The following is a 16,702-nucleotide window of genomic DNA, read 5'->3' as shown; positions in this document are numbered from 1 at the left end:
ATTGCCAGCAGGCCTTTTTTGTTGAAGTTGACACACTGAATAAAATTTATATGGAAAGGTAAAGGATCTAGAATAACCAAAACATTTTGAAAGAGAATACAGTAGGAGGACTTACATTACTTGATATCAAACTTGCTGTAAAATTACAGTAACCAAGACAGTGGGGTATTGATATAAGGATAGATGTATAGACAGTGAAACAGAAGGGAGTCAAGAAAGAATCCCATGTATATAGCCAATTTGTTGTCAATAAAGGTGCCAAGCTAATTCAATGTAGAATATAGCCTTTTTAATAAATGGTCCTGAAACCACTCACTAGCCATATGCAAAACAACGTATCTTGACCTTTAACTCATATGATATGAGCATTAATTCAAGATGCAGCAGAGACCTAAATGTAAGAACTAAGAGTATAAAACTTTTAGGAGAAAACAGGAGAAAATATTTATATCCTGAGTTACATTATAGCACAAAAATCATGAATCATAAAATTAAATTAGACTTCATCAACATTAAAAACATTTTTCTTTGAAACTCAATGTTAATAAATGAATAGGTGAGCCATCAACTTGGAGAAAATATTTGTGAAATTGATATTTGATATCTGATAAAGTACATATATCCAGAATATATAGAGAACTCTCACCATTCAATGAGAAGAAGAAAAATAACATGATTTAAGAACGGGCAAAAAATTTGAACAGATATTTCACCAAAGAAGCATATGAAAAGCATGCTAGTAGCTGCACTGATAAGTAAACTACTGCATAGTAAACTACTAACTGCATAGTAAAACCACAATGAGCTATCACTACTTCCTGTGAGAATGAGTGACCCTACCAAGTGCTGGTGAGGATGTTGGGACAACTAGAGCTCTTATTCATTGCTGGTGAGCTTGCAAAATAGTGTAGTTGCTTTGGAAAACAGTTTGGTGGTTTCTTAGAATAAAAAAAAACCCAAACACATTATGACCTGGAAATCCCACTGAATACATATTTATCAGAAGAGATGAAAATATAATCCACATAACGTCTTTTATGTGAATGTTTATAATAGCTTTCTCTGTACTAGCCCCAAATTAGAAACAGCCTAAGTGTCTATCACCCAGTGAGTGGATATCTCGGTCCATCCATGTAATGAAATTCTACTCAGCAATAAAAATGGAACAAAGTACTGAAGCACAACTGATACACACAATAGCATAGGTGAATCTCAAAAACATTATGCTGTGTGAAAGATGCTAGACACACAAAAATATGAATGTGTGACCCAACTTGTCAAAAATTGTAGAAAAAACAAAACGGTAGTAATAGAAAGTAGAACAGAGGTTGCCAGGGGTTAGAGGTTAAAGAAGGTGATTACTAAGGGGCATGAGGGGTGTTTTGGGTAATGCAAGTCTTCTATATTGTGACTGTGCTTGTGTGACTGTATATGAGTGTTAAAATTACATCATGTACTTAATATTGGTGAGTTATATGAATCATAGATATACCTTAATGAAGTTGATAAAAACTTTGAAGTACATTAAAATCCATGATTATAAATATAAATTAGGAACTGGCTATGCAGATTTTTGTGCCAGCCTTGTTTCTTCTTTTGCGATTTATCTGTACGTATTAGTTTTGCTTTTTTATGCGCATCTATTGGTTTGCATGCCTATCTCTGCTCACAGTGGGCTCTTCAAGGCTGGAGCTTTGTTTACTCATCTTTATATTCCTCAGACCTGGCTAGGGCCTAAGCCAGATAATGTGCTCTGTAAATGTTCCATCCATTCCAATCAAAAAATGTTTTTTGCTGCAAATGTTTAATGATCATCTTTTCAATAATCACCAAACCTACAATGCTTTTTGCTTCTTTGATCTGATGGGAGCCTGTTCCTTGAGGATTGTGTTCTTGGTGGGAAGCTGTAACAATAAGGAATTTTATTTTGTTTTTCAAAAACTTGTGTTCTTTCTAAAAAGCTTTATAAATATTAATTTAATTCTTGTAAAAATCCTAGAAATAGGGAAAAGTTATCATTATTCTCATTTTACAGAAGAGGCAGCTGAGGCACAAGAGGTGTTAAGAACTCGCTCCAGCTGGCGTGTTGAGTAAGTGGTGAAGCCAGGATTTGAACCTAGCCCAATTTTGGGTGGACACAGTCAACCTGCCACAGACTGGCCATCTCCCTGGTCTATTCGGAGTCTAGGCTCAGACAGTTTATGGTTGTCTCCTGAAGGTCCAGGGACCTCATTACTGCTAGTGAGACCTGCCCTGGAGTGGGTAACAGCAGCAGCCACATTGACGCTAGGACTGTCATCACTGTTAGCAGAACAGTACTCCTTCTCCTCACCACGAGATCTCAGGTGATGACTGGGGCTGTTCACTTCAGCCTCTTGTCAATTTGGGAGGCAATTAAGAGCTCGCTCGGAAGAATTGGATGATGGAGGATAATGCAAAGTTCATGCTCTCTTTTTAGCTAAAGCTTTCACATTCATTAAAAATGAAACAACCCTTTTTCTCTCATTACAAGCACTTGCCACCTTCCCTAGCAGGATTCAGAGTGTTTGTGTGTTTGTGAGTGAGTGGGTGTTGGTAGGAGGCAGTGTAATAATAGAGCAGGCAGATTCACTGACACCCAATTCAAATTAGTCACAACTAAATGCATGATCATCAGCATTCCAGCACTAGGGAATTCCTCCCATTTCGTGAAGTAAAGTGTCACAAACAACAGCTAAGAGAGAAATGTGTGTTTCAAATTGTGGGTGTGCTGATTTAAATTTTTTTTTCCTAGAAAAAGAATCATAAGAAAGTAAAACAAAAATATTTCGACTTGAAAACTACTTTGTAATTATATGTCATAAAATAATTAGGTCATGGCAAATTAGCACAAATGTTTACAGCAAAATTGCCATGTAAAACATTATCAGTAATATTATGCTAATTGCTGCAGAAGCAAAAGCTGATTATGGTCGGCAGGATTAAAATTTGCCACGTCTGCATTTCTCTCTAGCTTCACCAATTTTCCATGAGGGTACCATGCTTGTGAATTACTGTAGGGGCTGAACTGCCCATCTCTGAAGTACTGAATCTGAAAAGGAATCTTTCTGGAGACCAAGCTAAGATCATCAGCTTAAGAGACAATTCCTGACAGTGTTCTTACACTCCAGTAGAAACTCACCAATGCTCTGGACCCAGGGAGATGGCCAGAATAATCCCTTTTGGGGATAGAGAATGAGAAGGGTTCACAGTGTGCTCTGAGCACAGAGAACACAGGATCAGGCTGTACGGGAGCTCAGAGGGGGTGCCCTAGACTAGCCTACACTCCTCAAACGTTAATGTGCTCATGAATCTGCTAAAATGCAGATTCTGTTTCAGCATGTCTGGAGTGGGATTTGGGATTGTGCATTTATAACAAGTTCCCAGGAAATGGGGGCATGGCTGGTCCACGGGCCAAGTTTTGAGTCATAAGCCCTTAGAAAAAATTTTGTCCAGAGTTGCAAATTCAAGTTTATTCTGTCTGGACCAGGTAAGCAATGATGCAGTAAGACACTTTGGATGGCTGAACCTGTGATGGCAAGTTGGTCCCTTAAGGATACTTAAGGGCAATAGAAGGAAGACAGAAGAGAGGAAGAGAAGGATGGAGAAAAGGCAGAAGAAAGGAAAGGAGGGAAAGAGGGATAAAGTGAGGCCAAATAGACCCCATCCTACTCACTGGGTCTATGAATCTGAGGCTCTGAGTCTAACCTAAGCCAATCCTATGTAAACTTAGGCCTGGAGAGAAGTGACTTGCCATAGGCCCACAGCTGGCCATTGAACACCCAGGACCCAGATTTTTCTGCCTCCCAAGAGCCATGGCAAGCTCTCTGAACCTCACTTGTCTGGGAGACAAAACCATCGTTACTTGAGGAGCACACCCATCTGCACTCTATGTCCTCAAGGGGACCAGGCTGCCAACTACTTGGGTAATAGCACCCTCAGTTTCATCCAGGTGACTCTTGCTGCCCCTATTATAACAGGTGTATTCACATCAATCTGGATGATAGGCAGGGGTCCACTTTGTCTTGCTGCTTTGGCCTCCTTGAATGGATGTGGGTCAGTCCTTTTTCTCTGGGCCTCAGTTTTTCATCTGTGAAATGGAACAAGGTAAACCCCAAGGAGAGCAGCATAGGGAAGAAGTGTCTATCAGGCCACCGACGGGTATGTCTGGGTGGGGTTTACAGAAATTCACTTTCTGAGCTAACCAGTGTTGCATAGAAGTCTCACTGCCTACAGGGGAAAGGCACTGGGCTAGACCTCAGGTTGGGGTTTCCATCATCCTACTTTATATCCGCATGTCTGGGACCCTATGCAGTGCCCTGTGCTCCTCACTTTACCCTTGCCTAAAAACACTGGACCTTGCCCTCAGGGCCCACAGGACTTCATGTTTAGTTTGCAGGGGCTATTAATTCTCTTATGGGGTTACCATTTGATGAGTGCTCACTCTGTGTCTGGCACTAAGCTCAGATCTTTTTTTTTCTTTTTGATTTAATTTTGTTGTGTTTTTTTTCCCATTATCATTTAGTCCCCTTATATCCCCCCTTCTCCCAGCAATCACCACACTGTTGTCTATGTCCATGAGTCCTTTTGCTCAATCCCTCCACCCTGTAACCTTCCTCCTCTCACTAGCTGTCATCTGTTCTCCATCTATGAGTCTGTCTCTGTTTTGCTTCTAAGTTCATTTTGTTCATTAGATTCCACATATGAGTGAAATCCATATGGTATTTGTCTTTCTCTGACTGGGTTATTTCACTCAGCATAATGTTCCCCAGGTCCATCCACACTGTTGCAAAAGGTAAAGTTTTTTTCTTTTTTATGGCTGAGTAGAATTCCATTGTATAAATGTCCCATAGTTGTTTATCCACTCATCTACTGATAGATACTTGTGCTGCTTCCATATCTTAGTGATTATAAATAATGCTGCAATGAACATTTTGAATTAGTGTTTTGGGTTCCTTAGGATATATTCCCAGAAGTGAGATCACTGTGTCAAAAGAGAGATCCATTTTTAATTTTTTGAGGTATCTCCATACTGCTTTCCATAGTTGATGGACCAGGCTGCATTCCCATCAACAATGCAAAAGGGTTCCCTTTTCAACACATCCTCTCCAGCACTTGTTTGTTGATTTATTGATGATGGCCATTCTGACAGGGATGAGATGATATCTCATTGTGGTTTTAATTTGCATTTCTCTGATGATTAGTGATGTTGAACATATTATCATATGTCTATTGGCCATCTGTATCTCCTCTTTAGAGAAGTGTCTACTCATGTCCTTTGCCCATTTTTTAATTGGGTTGTTTGTTTTTTGTTGTTGAGTTTTGTAAGTACTTTATAAATTTTGGATATTAACCCCTTATCAGACATACTGGCAAATATGTTCTTCCATTGTGTGGGTTGTCTTTCTCTTTTGTTGATGATTCCTTTTGCTGTGCAAAAACTTTTTTGTTTGATGTAGTCCCATTTGTTTATTTTTTTTCTTTTGTTTCCCTTGCCTGGGGAGAAAAATCTGATAAAAAATTTCTACAATAGGCTCAGGTCTTTATAGTGATGACTTTGTCCTCTTAACAATAGGAGATTCTCTAATTATTCCTTTTGCAGATTAGAAAACTGAGACCTAGAGAGGTTAAGCAACTCATTCAAAGTCACATAGACAGGGCCAAGGCTGAAATCCAGTGTTTCTAATTCTAGATCATGCCCACATCACTATTAAAGTCTGCTGGTCCTTATTCCTCACGTCACAAGTCTACAAAGCCCAAGGGATCCAGGACTGTCTGTGTTTGTTCTTTGTAGTCTCTGTGTGTGGTGAGGAGCCTGCCATTAGATATTTAGTTCTGTATAGGGAACAGAAAGGCTCCTTATTTTATGTTGGGTTCCTTCTTTCTCTAAGAATGACTCCTGACATCTAGCAAAGGGCAGGTCTTTGTGAGAAAACATGTTTATTTTCCAAAGATCGTCCCCTTGCACATGCTGCAGCTCCGAGTTTCCAGAAGGGCCTCGGGCTTGTGAAACGAGGCTCCTACCCACCTCCTCCCCTTGTTTTTGCATTTTGAGCATAAGATTCACAAAATACAGCCCAACTGCTTCACATTATTTCCTTCTGCTCAGAATCATAACCCTCTCGATTATGTGATTCATTTTTATTATTTATTGTGTGCCCTGGGGAATTTTCATTTTAACCAAGACACTGGTTCAATTGCAAAATGGCAAAAGATGATTTGTAAGGAGATCAGTGTTGGGAGCTTATTAAAACATGCATTTAGGGGATGGTTTGGCAGTAGGAAGGGGAATCTCTGGGGAGAGCAGATATATTCAGGAGTTGAGAGAAATTTGTGGGACTTGAGGGAAAGAAGGTAAGACAGGGGAAGGATATTCAAGAAAAATATTATAGGAAAATGGAGAAATTAAATGTCAAGAAGTCACAGATAGGTAAACAAAAGTCATCAGAAATGAAATATGACAAATTTACCTTCATTTGAAACAGAGTGAAGATGGTCTCCCCTCCATCCTCCAAAGCTCCTTGGTAGTTTTGAGCCATGAGCTGAATTATTTGGATGTTTTCTCTGAAGCACTATTGAAAGTGACACAGCCCAGGGAGGGGTCTTTATTTTTATTCTAGAAGTCCTGAGGGCAACCAGGTACCTTATGGACTTAGAGAAGCCTGCAGCCCCTCTTTCAGAGTGGGAGGTCCAGAGATCCTATCTGTTCTGAACCCTGGCTGGACAGCTCTAGAAGAAGGGCTGTGTTGTGTGGACTTCACAGACAGATGACTCCTGATCATTCTTCTAGGCCCCTCAATGTCAGTACTGCCTCCTGGAGTTGTGCCATGTGGCAGCACTGACCCCCACCTCAGGGACCCTTCTGAACCAAGAGGGCAGCTCTCCTCCTGCACTGGGGCCTTGAAACCCCTCCTAGAAGGATCCTAATGGCCTCCTCAGAGAATCTCATTGAGCTGTATGCAGCCAGGCCCAGAGCCCCTCTGCTGGGGCTTTCCCACCTGTGTGCTCTAGACAGGGTGTTAAGGAGAGGTGGTTCTGCACAGGGAACAGAGATGCTCTGAGCGGTTCAGGGTCTCATCAGTAAATCCATATTCAAAGACTCTGTGTCAGTCTGCTGTTTCCCTATGCAGTTAGGCAGCAGTCAAGCCCAGGAAACAGAAGACAACTATTATCCTCAGACTTCTGTTTCTAAAATGAGGATGGGAAAATTCTTGACTTCTTGGGCTTCTGTGAAGAAATGAATTCAGCAGTGACAAGTCTTGAGACTTTGAGATGCACGATCTTTTATGACATTTTAAGAGAGTGTTGTCAACTTCCTTTCTCCATGTTCTCTCTGGGGTTTGCTGTTTTCAGCACTTACTACTTTTGGAGCCTCAGAAAACCACTTCCCTGATGCATGTATACATGTGTGCACATTTACATGTGCATCCACATGCACACACACACATACACACACACATCCTTTGAGTCATCCCCACTCACTCAACTCTCAGTGCAGGAGCAGCTTGAACCCCACTCCTGGTGGAGGCCTGCCCTCCACCTTCCCAGTGGACAAGTGTGTCCCCAGTCTTCAAGGTATGTGACTACTCCTGCACCAGCCTTGGAGCAGAAGTGGACATGCACATTTGTAATCTTGTGGTAGGCAACACAGTGGTTTCCCAAAGATGTTCATTCCCAGAATCTGTGCCAAAGTCACCTTACAAGACAAACGGGATTTTGCAGATGTGATTAAATTAAGGATATTGAGATGGGGAGCTTATCTTGTGCTATCTGAGTGGGTCCATTGTAATCACAAGAGTCACCATAAGAAGAAGGCAAGAAGGTTGCTGAGGAAATACGACCATGGGAGCAGAGGTCAGAGCAATGTGGGGCCACAAGCCAAGGAATCTGGGAAGCCTCTCAAAGCTGAAAAAGGCAAAGGATGACTTCTCCCCTAGAGCCCTGATGACACCTTGACTTTAGTCCAGTAAGACCCACTTTAGAGTTCTGACATCCAGAACAATAAGATAATAAATTGGGGTGTTGTAAGCCACTAAGTTTGTAGGAATTTGTTATAGCAGCAATAACAATTAGTACAAACTAGTATAACCTGGGGCATGGCCCACATGGTCAGCACAGGGAAAACTTCTGTCTTTGAGCCACCAGCCTGTGGTATCTGTGCCCAGCCATAGCCTCTAGGCAACAGGGGGGAAGTTAGGGATAAGTGGGGCTCAATCTCATGTTGTGAGGTCTTAAGAGTTGGAAATACAGGGTGTCAGGTTGTAGAACTGTGGCAGAAAGCTAATGAGGTTTCATATGTAAACCCTGCTGGATTCAGGATTCTGGGGAAACAAACCTGAACTCCAAGGAAGGAGGCTGCCTATATAGGGGGGACAGACAGGGAAGGAGCCAGCAAGGCCAACCACCTTGTCATTGGCAGGAAACATGGCCTAGGCAGGAAGGTTGGGGACTGGCAAACAGGAGAATGGAACTCTTTCAGACCTTCATTTTTCTACTTCTGTGTCTTTCATGCCTGTCTGATGATCAGAATTATCTGGGTGCCTGATAAAAATACAGGTTTGGGTTCTACCCTGGGGTACTAGAGACGCTCAGATATAGCTGTTGTCTGCAGCAAACTTTGTTGCACTGGGTGTGATATCTTGTGTTCTCTGAGCCCCAGCCATGTGCACAGGTCCCCACAACTGGTTGTACCCATCTATTCCCCCCTCGGGCAGTTGACTTGGTGATGTTCTCATTGGGCTTAAAAGTCTGGACAGCCAGCTCCGGCTTCTACAAATTATACCACATTTCTGACCTCATGTGCTCAGAACCTCAGCTCTTTTCATTCTTCCTGTTTCTTCCCCATCATTTCAAATTGGACCCTAGACCTGGGGTAGCCAAAACTGTCCTACCTCTAACAGACAGGGATTCTTGGACCATCTTCAACCTTAACTGTACTGGTAAGACTACTGCATTACTATGATTTAAAAAATGTATCTGTTCTATCGATTATCTATCTATAGTATCTATCTATCTATCTCAGGGCTTGGTCTTTGAACTCAGGGAAGCACGACACATAAGTTAATATGGTGGCTGGATTGAAATCCAGTTCTTTTAATAATTCTTAATGGTTTGACCTGAGCCCAGTTGCTTAGCATCCCTTGATCTCAGTTTTTCCCATCTATGGAGTGGGGATAACACAGAACCTAGCACCTAGCATTCACGCCAAGATACAAGGAGCTAAATTTATGTAAAATCTTAAAACAGCTCCTGACAAGTTTGCAAGTGCTCAATAAATGTTAGGTGTTATTCTTATTTGGACTAGCCTTGAAGAGATACTTACAAGAGAAAAGAAATTTTAAAAAATTCCCCAAGTTGATTGTAAAACTCTCCTCTTGTCAGCGTGCCTCTTTAGCAAGCCTTCAAACAAGGAGTTGAAAATGATTTCAGACTCAGCCCACCTTTCTGGCCCTGCATCCTTTTCTTAGTTGAGCAACATGCAGGAATAAGCTCAAAAGGCAGAGGCCGGAGGGCGGGAGAGGTCTAGGTTCTCAAGCTGAGATAACTGAGAGTCAACAGAGGGTGGCCCATGTTGAATCTAATCCCCACACCATCTGTTACTGATTTTCCCCTCTGTCCTCTTTCAGGAGCAAGATATTCTGAGCAGGCAGAATTGAGGGCCCTGCAGACAGGGTGGCCCCGGCACTTCATGCCAGAGTTTTCAATTATGATGCAGTCAATGGGAGAGAGAGGAGGTGTGAAAATGAAATGGAATATTTGGTTAGCTCCTGACAAGCCATGAATCAAAACCAAGTGAATTGCTCTGGGGTCTCTGGGCCTGTCAGCCTCCACCATCCATTCTGATTGCCCTGGGCAGTGTAATTCTGCATGCAGCCAGCACTGTTCACAGGAGAGCAAACCTTGTGCTCTGGGTGACTGGGTCCTTCCACTGTGTGCCATGCCAGGATGCATACCATAGGCTGGTATGAGAGTCAGCCTCTACTGGAGGAGAGGAGGGCAGAGGAAAGGCAGCAGAGGGGCTGTCAGCAGGTGGGCATTAAAGTGAATCTGGCCCATCTCACAGAGCTGGAACACCTGCTCTCCTCGCAAGGTCCTTCCCTGGTGTGTACTGATTCCCTGCCAAGTGACCATTTCATTCTTATTTGAGGAGCCTTGGCAGAGGCTCTGTCTGTGTCTGTGGGGTTAAGGCCAAAGGATGCCTCTGGGTCAGCAGGAGAATAGGAAAAGCTGCAAAAGGCAAAGTGTCTTCTCCATCAGGAACCAGGGGTCCCTCTCTGCCTCTCCCCACTGTAATGGCCCTGACTGATTGAAGGCCCAACTAGGTGGAAAGTACAGAGTACTGGCAGGGAGTCCATAAACCACGGGTTGTGGTGGAACAGACAAGTGAGAGAAAGCTTGCTGAAGAGGCAGAACTGATTTTAATAAAGCAGAACCTCACTTATTCAACTGTTGCCATCAAGGGTGAGGAGAATAATTTTCTTTTCCCTTCCTGCCACTCATCTGCTCATTTGGGGAACATTTGTGAACACATTGAGTATTATGACATGATTCAGCTCTCAGGACCATCATGGTCTTGGTCAGCTCAGACAGTGAAAGAAGGCAGTGGGGAGTTCAGCCTTGGTTCTAGCAGGTCCTGTGGAGAAAGCCTGGGGCAGTAGGCCACTGTGGTCAGAACCCACCAGCAGATGCCATCAGGGTTGCTGCTCACCATTGTGGAGGTTGGTCATTGCTAAAGGGTAAAGCATATGGAAGGAGTAAGGTCCTGCTCACTTTCCCCTCACTAAGCCACATGTCCTGGCACAGTCGTTTGTCTGTCCAGAATTCATTGTGGTCAGACACTGGTGCCTTCAGATTCATTCAAAGGCACCAGCGGGCCAGACAAAGCCTGTAGTCAGATAGCACTGGCACTCTGGAACAGAGGATGGTCCAAAGCTGTCAGGAGGCTCTGTAACTGCAGATCAAGACAGGATCAAGTTCAGTGATGCCAGAACAGAGCCAAGAGCAGCTGATGTTGAGTTGGAAAGTCAGAGTAGAATCAGATTCTAAGAGACCTCTCAGGATCCAAATTGTCAGTAGTGAATAGAAAGTGGGAAGAGCCAAAGGCCTTGTTTTGGGTTCTGGTCCTTAATCAGTCTTTCAGGGAGGCTCATGGACATGGTATAAAGCCTGATGACATTCACAAGTATAGGCTTGGCTGCCACTCTTATTTCTGTCCCAGCAGCACCTGCATCAGTGGTGGGTGGGGAACACTAGTGCAAGCCTAGGGGGCTCATATCATGCTAGTGGTTCCTGGAGGCAGAACCACGATCAGCAGGTGGGAGTTTCCGGATGGTAGGTTTTGGCTTAAGATAGGCTGCCTGGCTATTAAAAAAGTTGCTTTTTGTGGTGGTGAGTCCTTTGTCACTGGAGGTGTTCAAACCCCCATTGGGAAGCAGCCGAGGGTGGAAGTTGGGCAGGAAGTCTCCAAGGTCCCCTCTCAGCCTCACATCATCTATGAGTCTGTGAGACTTCAGCAGCTGGATTTCCTCCCTGTCAGAGATGATTGATTGTAGAAGGAGTTGAATTGAAATTAATGACTAGCACATGTTTTCAGCTTTTCATTGCATTTATGTTTCTCTCCCTTTCTGACTGCTTCCCTTATCCCCAGTACCAAATCCATTGTATGGATTACTTGAGATGTAAATTGCCCAGCAAGAGCTGAAGGAGCCATGTGGTCTTTATGTAGTCAGCTCCCTTCCATATCCACTTCAGGCATTTCTTTGTTGCAGCAGGATAGACGACCATTTTGGCAATGAGGATGTGAGTTGCAGAGAGCTAGCCACGTTAGACAGGGTTGGAGAGGGGAAGGGCCCAGTGCAGGACCTCTCTACCACTTCTGTTCAGGCTACAAAGTGGGGGCAGAGTCCCTACAAGTAGCACAGGCCCTACAAGTTGTGTCAGCAAAGGGTGTTATTGTGGGTTGTTTCTGTAAGTCCAGCATCCATTTGCCCTCCTAAGATTGGCTCTTGGTTTTTCTTTGGGAAACCATTTGTCTCCCCACTGTCAGGCCATGTAGTATGGGGAGAGTGACATCACCTTCTTCCCAACACATGTCAAAGACCTAGACAATCTGTGTATTTCACGCATTCTGGCCATAGCAATCAGTTCAGCGTTGGGTATGTGACACCAAGGCAAGTCGGTTAGGTACAAATCCAGGATTTTATAGGAAATATGGCACAGCAGAAGCTCTATATTTATTAATGGGAATCGTTAAGGTGGCAGGATGTAAGCCTGAAGCTTCCAAGTGTAAAGAGCGAATATGTATAAGAATGCAGCTAACATAGGGGAAAACAGAGTTGAGAGATGGAAAGAGAGTAAAGCCCTGGATCTAGCTTCTCCTAAAGCTGCACCTATCGCTGGACATTTCAGTGACATGAGCTGATAAATCCTTACCCCACTGTTTTTCTTGAACTAGTTTTCAGTTGAGGTTCTATCCTTGTCACCTGAAACCATCCTGGCTAGCTTGGGAATGTTTCTGAGGAAGTCCTGCCTCTAAGGTGCTGGCAGATTGAGAATAGGAATGAAAGTGGGATCCTGGCTCTTGGGTAGCTAAGGCTTCACCTGGGGCACTTGGCTTTCTCCAGTGATTCATGACTTGGCCTGAGTGGCACCCCTACCCCCAGCAGCTATCTAGCTTACCCTCTCAACCCCATGAATAAAGACCACAGATGATCTCTGAGATTGGGACATTTTAACTGGAGAACTGAATAACATGTTCTGTAGAACACTTATTCTGAGAGATGGTCCGGAATAAAGAGGACTGTTTGGGAACAGATGCCTCAAAGGCCATGCATGCCCTTTCTTACATAGCTGATGGAAATAACTAATCAATGCAGGCATATCAAAGGTCTGAATACCATGAAAACTCCACTGGTTTACTTTAACTTCAGAGGTCCCATGGTGTTGATGAAGCTGTGGTTGGTTATCTGTCACTGTGTCTTGACTCAGCTTCTCCCTCTGCCCAACCTGCTTTTGTCCCCTTTCTTCCACAGATGTCCATCCCAACACTCTCCTGCATAAATCCTTCCTGCTGACTCCATCTCACAGGCTGCTCTCCAAGGAGCCTAACCTAGAAAGTGTTCCAGCTGGGTCAGGTGTCCTTCAAAGCTTCCTTCTTGTTGTGTACTCTATCCCTGAATACACTGTGAGCAGGCTGACTCATTCAAGTGCCCAATGCCTGGCATAGCACCTGAGCATAGTAGATACTCAGGAAGTGATGGCTGGGGATGTGACTGAACACAAGATCCAGGGGTTGTTGCCAATCAGTGAAAGGAGTCAAGGCATTTTTAAAGGCTGCTCAGCTTTTTCTTCCTCTTTGAGGCAGTGGTTCTGTGTGCACAGCGTTGAGTCAGGCAGCCGTGATCACAGAAGGGCCATGGCAGGAGCCTGGATTGGGGAAGATGGAGCTTCCTCAAAAGGCAGTGGCCTTGATTTTCTTCAGGGTCTGGATCCAGCTAACTACAGCATGAGGGCAGAGAGGCCCTGGTGCAGGAGCCCCGAGGGAGAGGGTGGGGAGAAGCATCTCAATTATGCCACATCCCAGATAGTTCAAGCTCACAGGTAGGTGGTAGGAAGGAATGGGCCTAGCTCCTGTAGGGAGCCCCACCCACGGTATTTTGAGGCTGGATCACAGGGTATTATCTTCTGGGGAGGCTTCCAGGGGTCTCCTCCTGATTCAGCTATTTTAGCTCTAATTCAGGGAGTCCTCTTAGTACTGTCTCTTCCTTAGGAAGCCCATAAAATCCTCTTAAGTGCCCCACCCAGGAGGCAGAGCTAAGACATAGAGACTTGTTAAACTCCTTCTCTTCTCAGGATATGGATGTTTATGGATGCATTTTTTTGATTTAAAAAGTTTTTTAAAATTTTAATTACAGTTGATATTTAATATTTAATAGTTTCAGGTGTGTAGCATAGTGGTTAGACATTTGTATACCTTACAAAGTGATCACCCTGGTAAGTCTAGTACCCACCTGGCACCACACACAGTTTTACAATATTATTGACTTCATTCCCTGTACTGCATTTTACATCCCTGTGACTATTTTGTGACTGCCAATTTGTACTTCTTCACCTCTTCACCCAGTCCCTCAACCCCTGCCCATCTGGCAACCATCAGTTTGTTCTCTGCATCTATGAGTTTTTTTTCTGTTTTGTGTGCTTGTTTATTTATTTTTTAGATTCCACATATAAGTGAAATCATATGGTATTTTTCTTCTCTGTCTGACTTATTTCACTTAGCATAATATATGGATGCATTTTTAAGTTAGAACATTTGGATGTGTTTGCTTTACTGCTTTTAAACAGTCTGCAGGCAAGCAGTGAGGAATGATGGTGAGATCAAATGTGCATCAATGATAATGGTTTGCAGGGTTGGGCCCTTTTTTTCCACTTGGAACTTTGAGGTCAGATAGCATCCTTCAGGAACAATGTACTAATCAAAGGTAAAATGACAAAACTCAATAATTCTCCAATCTGTTATATAATCCTTTATATTTTTCTGGTTTAATTATAATTTATTATTATTTTCTTGTACTTTTTTGAACATATTTGTCAAACAGACATAAAATAAGGTGCCTCATGTATAAGGATTGAACTTAAGAGCTATAACATAATGATAATAAAAATAGAATAATAAAAACAATAATATCATCCAATTGTGTTCTAAATGCTTTGCCCACATTATCTGTTTAAATCTTACAATAACCCTGTGAATATGTTGATATTGTTGACTCCAAGAAGGAATATACTTGTCAAAATGATTCCTTGTGGTTAGCTGGGCCCAAATTTATAATCAGAGTCTAGCAGCTGCTGTTTACAGGAGGCCTCTCGCACAGACTGCATTTCAGGGAAAAGCCTCAGACTGGGCTGCCAAGACCTCTGCACTGTGTTGCTCTCAGCTAAGCCAACCCTTACAAAGGAGTTTCCGGAATCGTATTTTGACCAGTGGACTGAAGACCTGCCCTGTACTATTCAAGCTGCACAACTATATCCTCATTTGCATGTTTACTGACTAATTAGAATGGGCCCATAATGACCAGTCAGGATGCAAAATTCCCCACCAATCAGGGACTGCCCTATGTAGACCAATCAAACTGAGCAAATCTGTATTCCTCACTTGCATAAAAATGGACCAGTCAGGGACCAGGGTGTGTACTTCCTGTATATAAATAGGCCTCCCCTTTGTTTGAGGGGAGCTTGCTTTTGATTTCCCCTAGAGGCTGCATTTCTCAGGTTTGGAAACTGATCACCCAAAGGAAGATTCTCTTTTTAACACAGGCCAGATTGGAGACTCCTGTTGACCTTGGGTTGGTGGCAGCAACCTTTTGTTGACAACATTGTTATTTTGTCAGATAAAGGAACTAATGCTGGAGAAAGGGTTGTTTCCTCGCAAATGGTAAGTGTAGAGATGGGTAAACCCAGCTCTCTCTGGCTTCACACTTGTGCCCTTCATCCTACTCTAACCATGGTGACTTAGCACCATAGCAAAGTGTTGCAAACTGGTCCTGTCTACAAAGCTGGTGCAGAGTGAGCAGTTTCAGCAGGTGAGGAATCACTGCCAAACATCATCCAGAGTGTCCTAGAGGCAATGGCCACAGTTCAGGAGAAAGGACTACCTGATAGTCCAAGGGACACTACCTGATACAGGGCAATTATTTTCATATTTTAATTTCTTTTAACGGTGATGGTGGAACTTTCTACTTCTACAAACGGCAAAAGAATGCTGACTTATAAAACAAATAAGGTTTGTTTGACAGGAATGAACTGACTTTATAACTTCAGTTGTAATATTTACTCATTGTAAATCAGGTAGTAATAAAAATGAGACTTTCAAGATTAATACAGCCTTTAACATCAGCTTTTTTGGGGAAAATATTTGCGGTCTTAGATCAGTCTCAACATTCCATTTATGTCTGCATTTTGTTAGGTTGCAGAATATTGGAAAAAATCCTGATCCACATAGGTACTAGTTGCACATATTAATTTCTGAAAGCTTGCTTTATGATCTTAGTATACTCTTAAATACAAATACAACTGATCCAGTGGTTTGAAAGAGAAGTGGCAAGGTATTTTTGTTCCATGGTTGAATTAACTCTCCTTGTCTAAGAACTGCCTGTGTTCCTTAATTAGTAAATGTACCAGGTGGACGGAATTGATGAATGGGTTCTTCAGCTATTTTAAAATCACAACTGTATGGTAGAAAACATTTTTCAAATTTATGTTATAACATTATAAGATGTTCAGCAATATCATTAAAAAAATTCTCATATATCTTCATACCTGTCTCTGTCATATAGTCACTCAAAATTTCAAAGTGGTGAAATTAATTTTCACTATTCACTTGTTTGTCTATTCAATCATTCAGAAAAAATTTATTGAGCACCTATCACATTCTAGGCAATGGTCTATGTGATCTAGATGTAGTGATAACCTGTACAATGTCCCTTCCTTCTTAGAGCTTCCATTTGCAGGGTAGGAGGGAGGGGAGAGTTGTGGAAACAGACAACAAACCCACAAACAAATAAATACATTTGCAAGGTTGTGACATGTGATTTTAATGAAAGGGCTGTAATATTTAGATAACAATGAAAGATACTGAAGGAGGCAGAGTAAAAAGTGTAATTGAAACATAAGTGGTGAGAACATG

The 16,702-nt window shown here is 42.7% G+C and overlaps 1 long non-coding RNA gene across 1 annotated transcript in view; it reads left to right on the top strand.

Annotated features, from left to right (window-relative positions):
* The window catches only part of LOC118501602, an 88,777-nt gene extending 73,111 nt beyond the window's left edge, over positions 1 to 15,666 (top strand). The window contains exon 3 of the long non-coding RNA XR_004904226.1: positions 15,334 to 15,666. This is a non-coding gene — a long non-coding RNA (uncharacterized LOC118501602). The remainder of the gene's footprint in view (positions 1 to 15,333) is intronic.
* The last annotated feature ends 1,036 nt before the right edge of the window (positions 15,667 to 16,702 follow it).

The sequence above is a fragment of the Phyllostomus discolor genome, chromosome 7 (assembly GCF_004126475.2).
Source record: "Phyllostomus discolor isolate MPI-MPIP mPhyDis1 chromosome 7, mPhyDis1.pri.v3, whole genome shotgun sequence".
Lineage (NCBI taxonomy): Eukaryota > Metazoa > Chordata > Mammalia > Chiroptera > Phyllostomidae > Phyllostomus > Phyllostomus discolor.
Note: the sequence above shows the minus strand (reverse complement) of the source record. Positions and strands in the feature narration are given on the sequence as shown.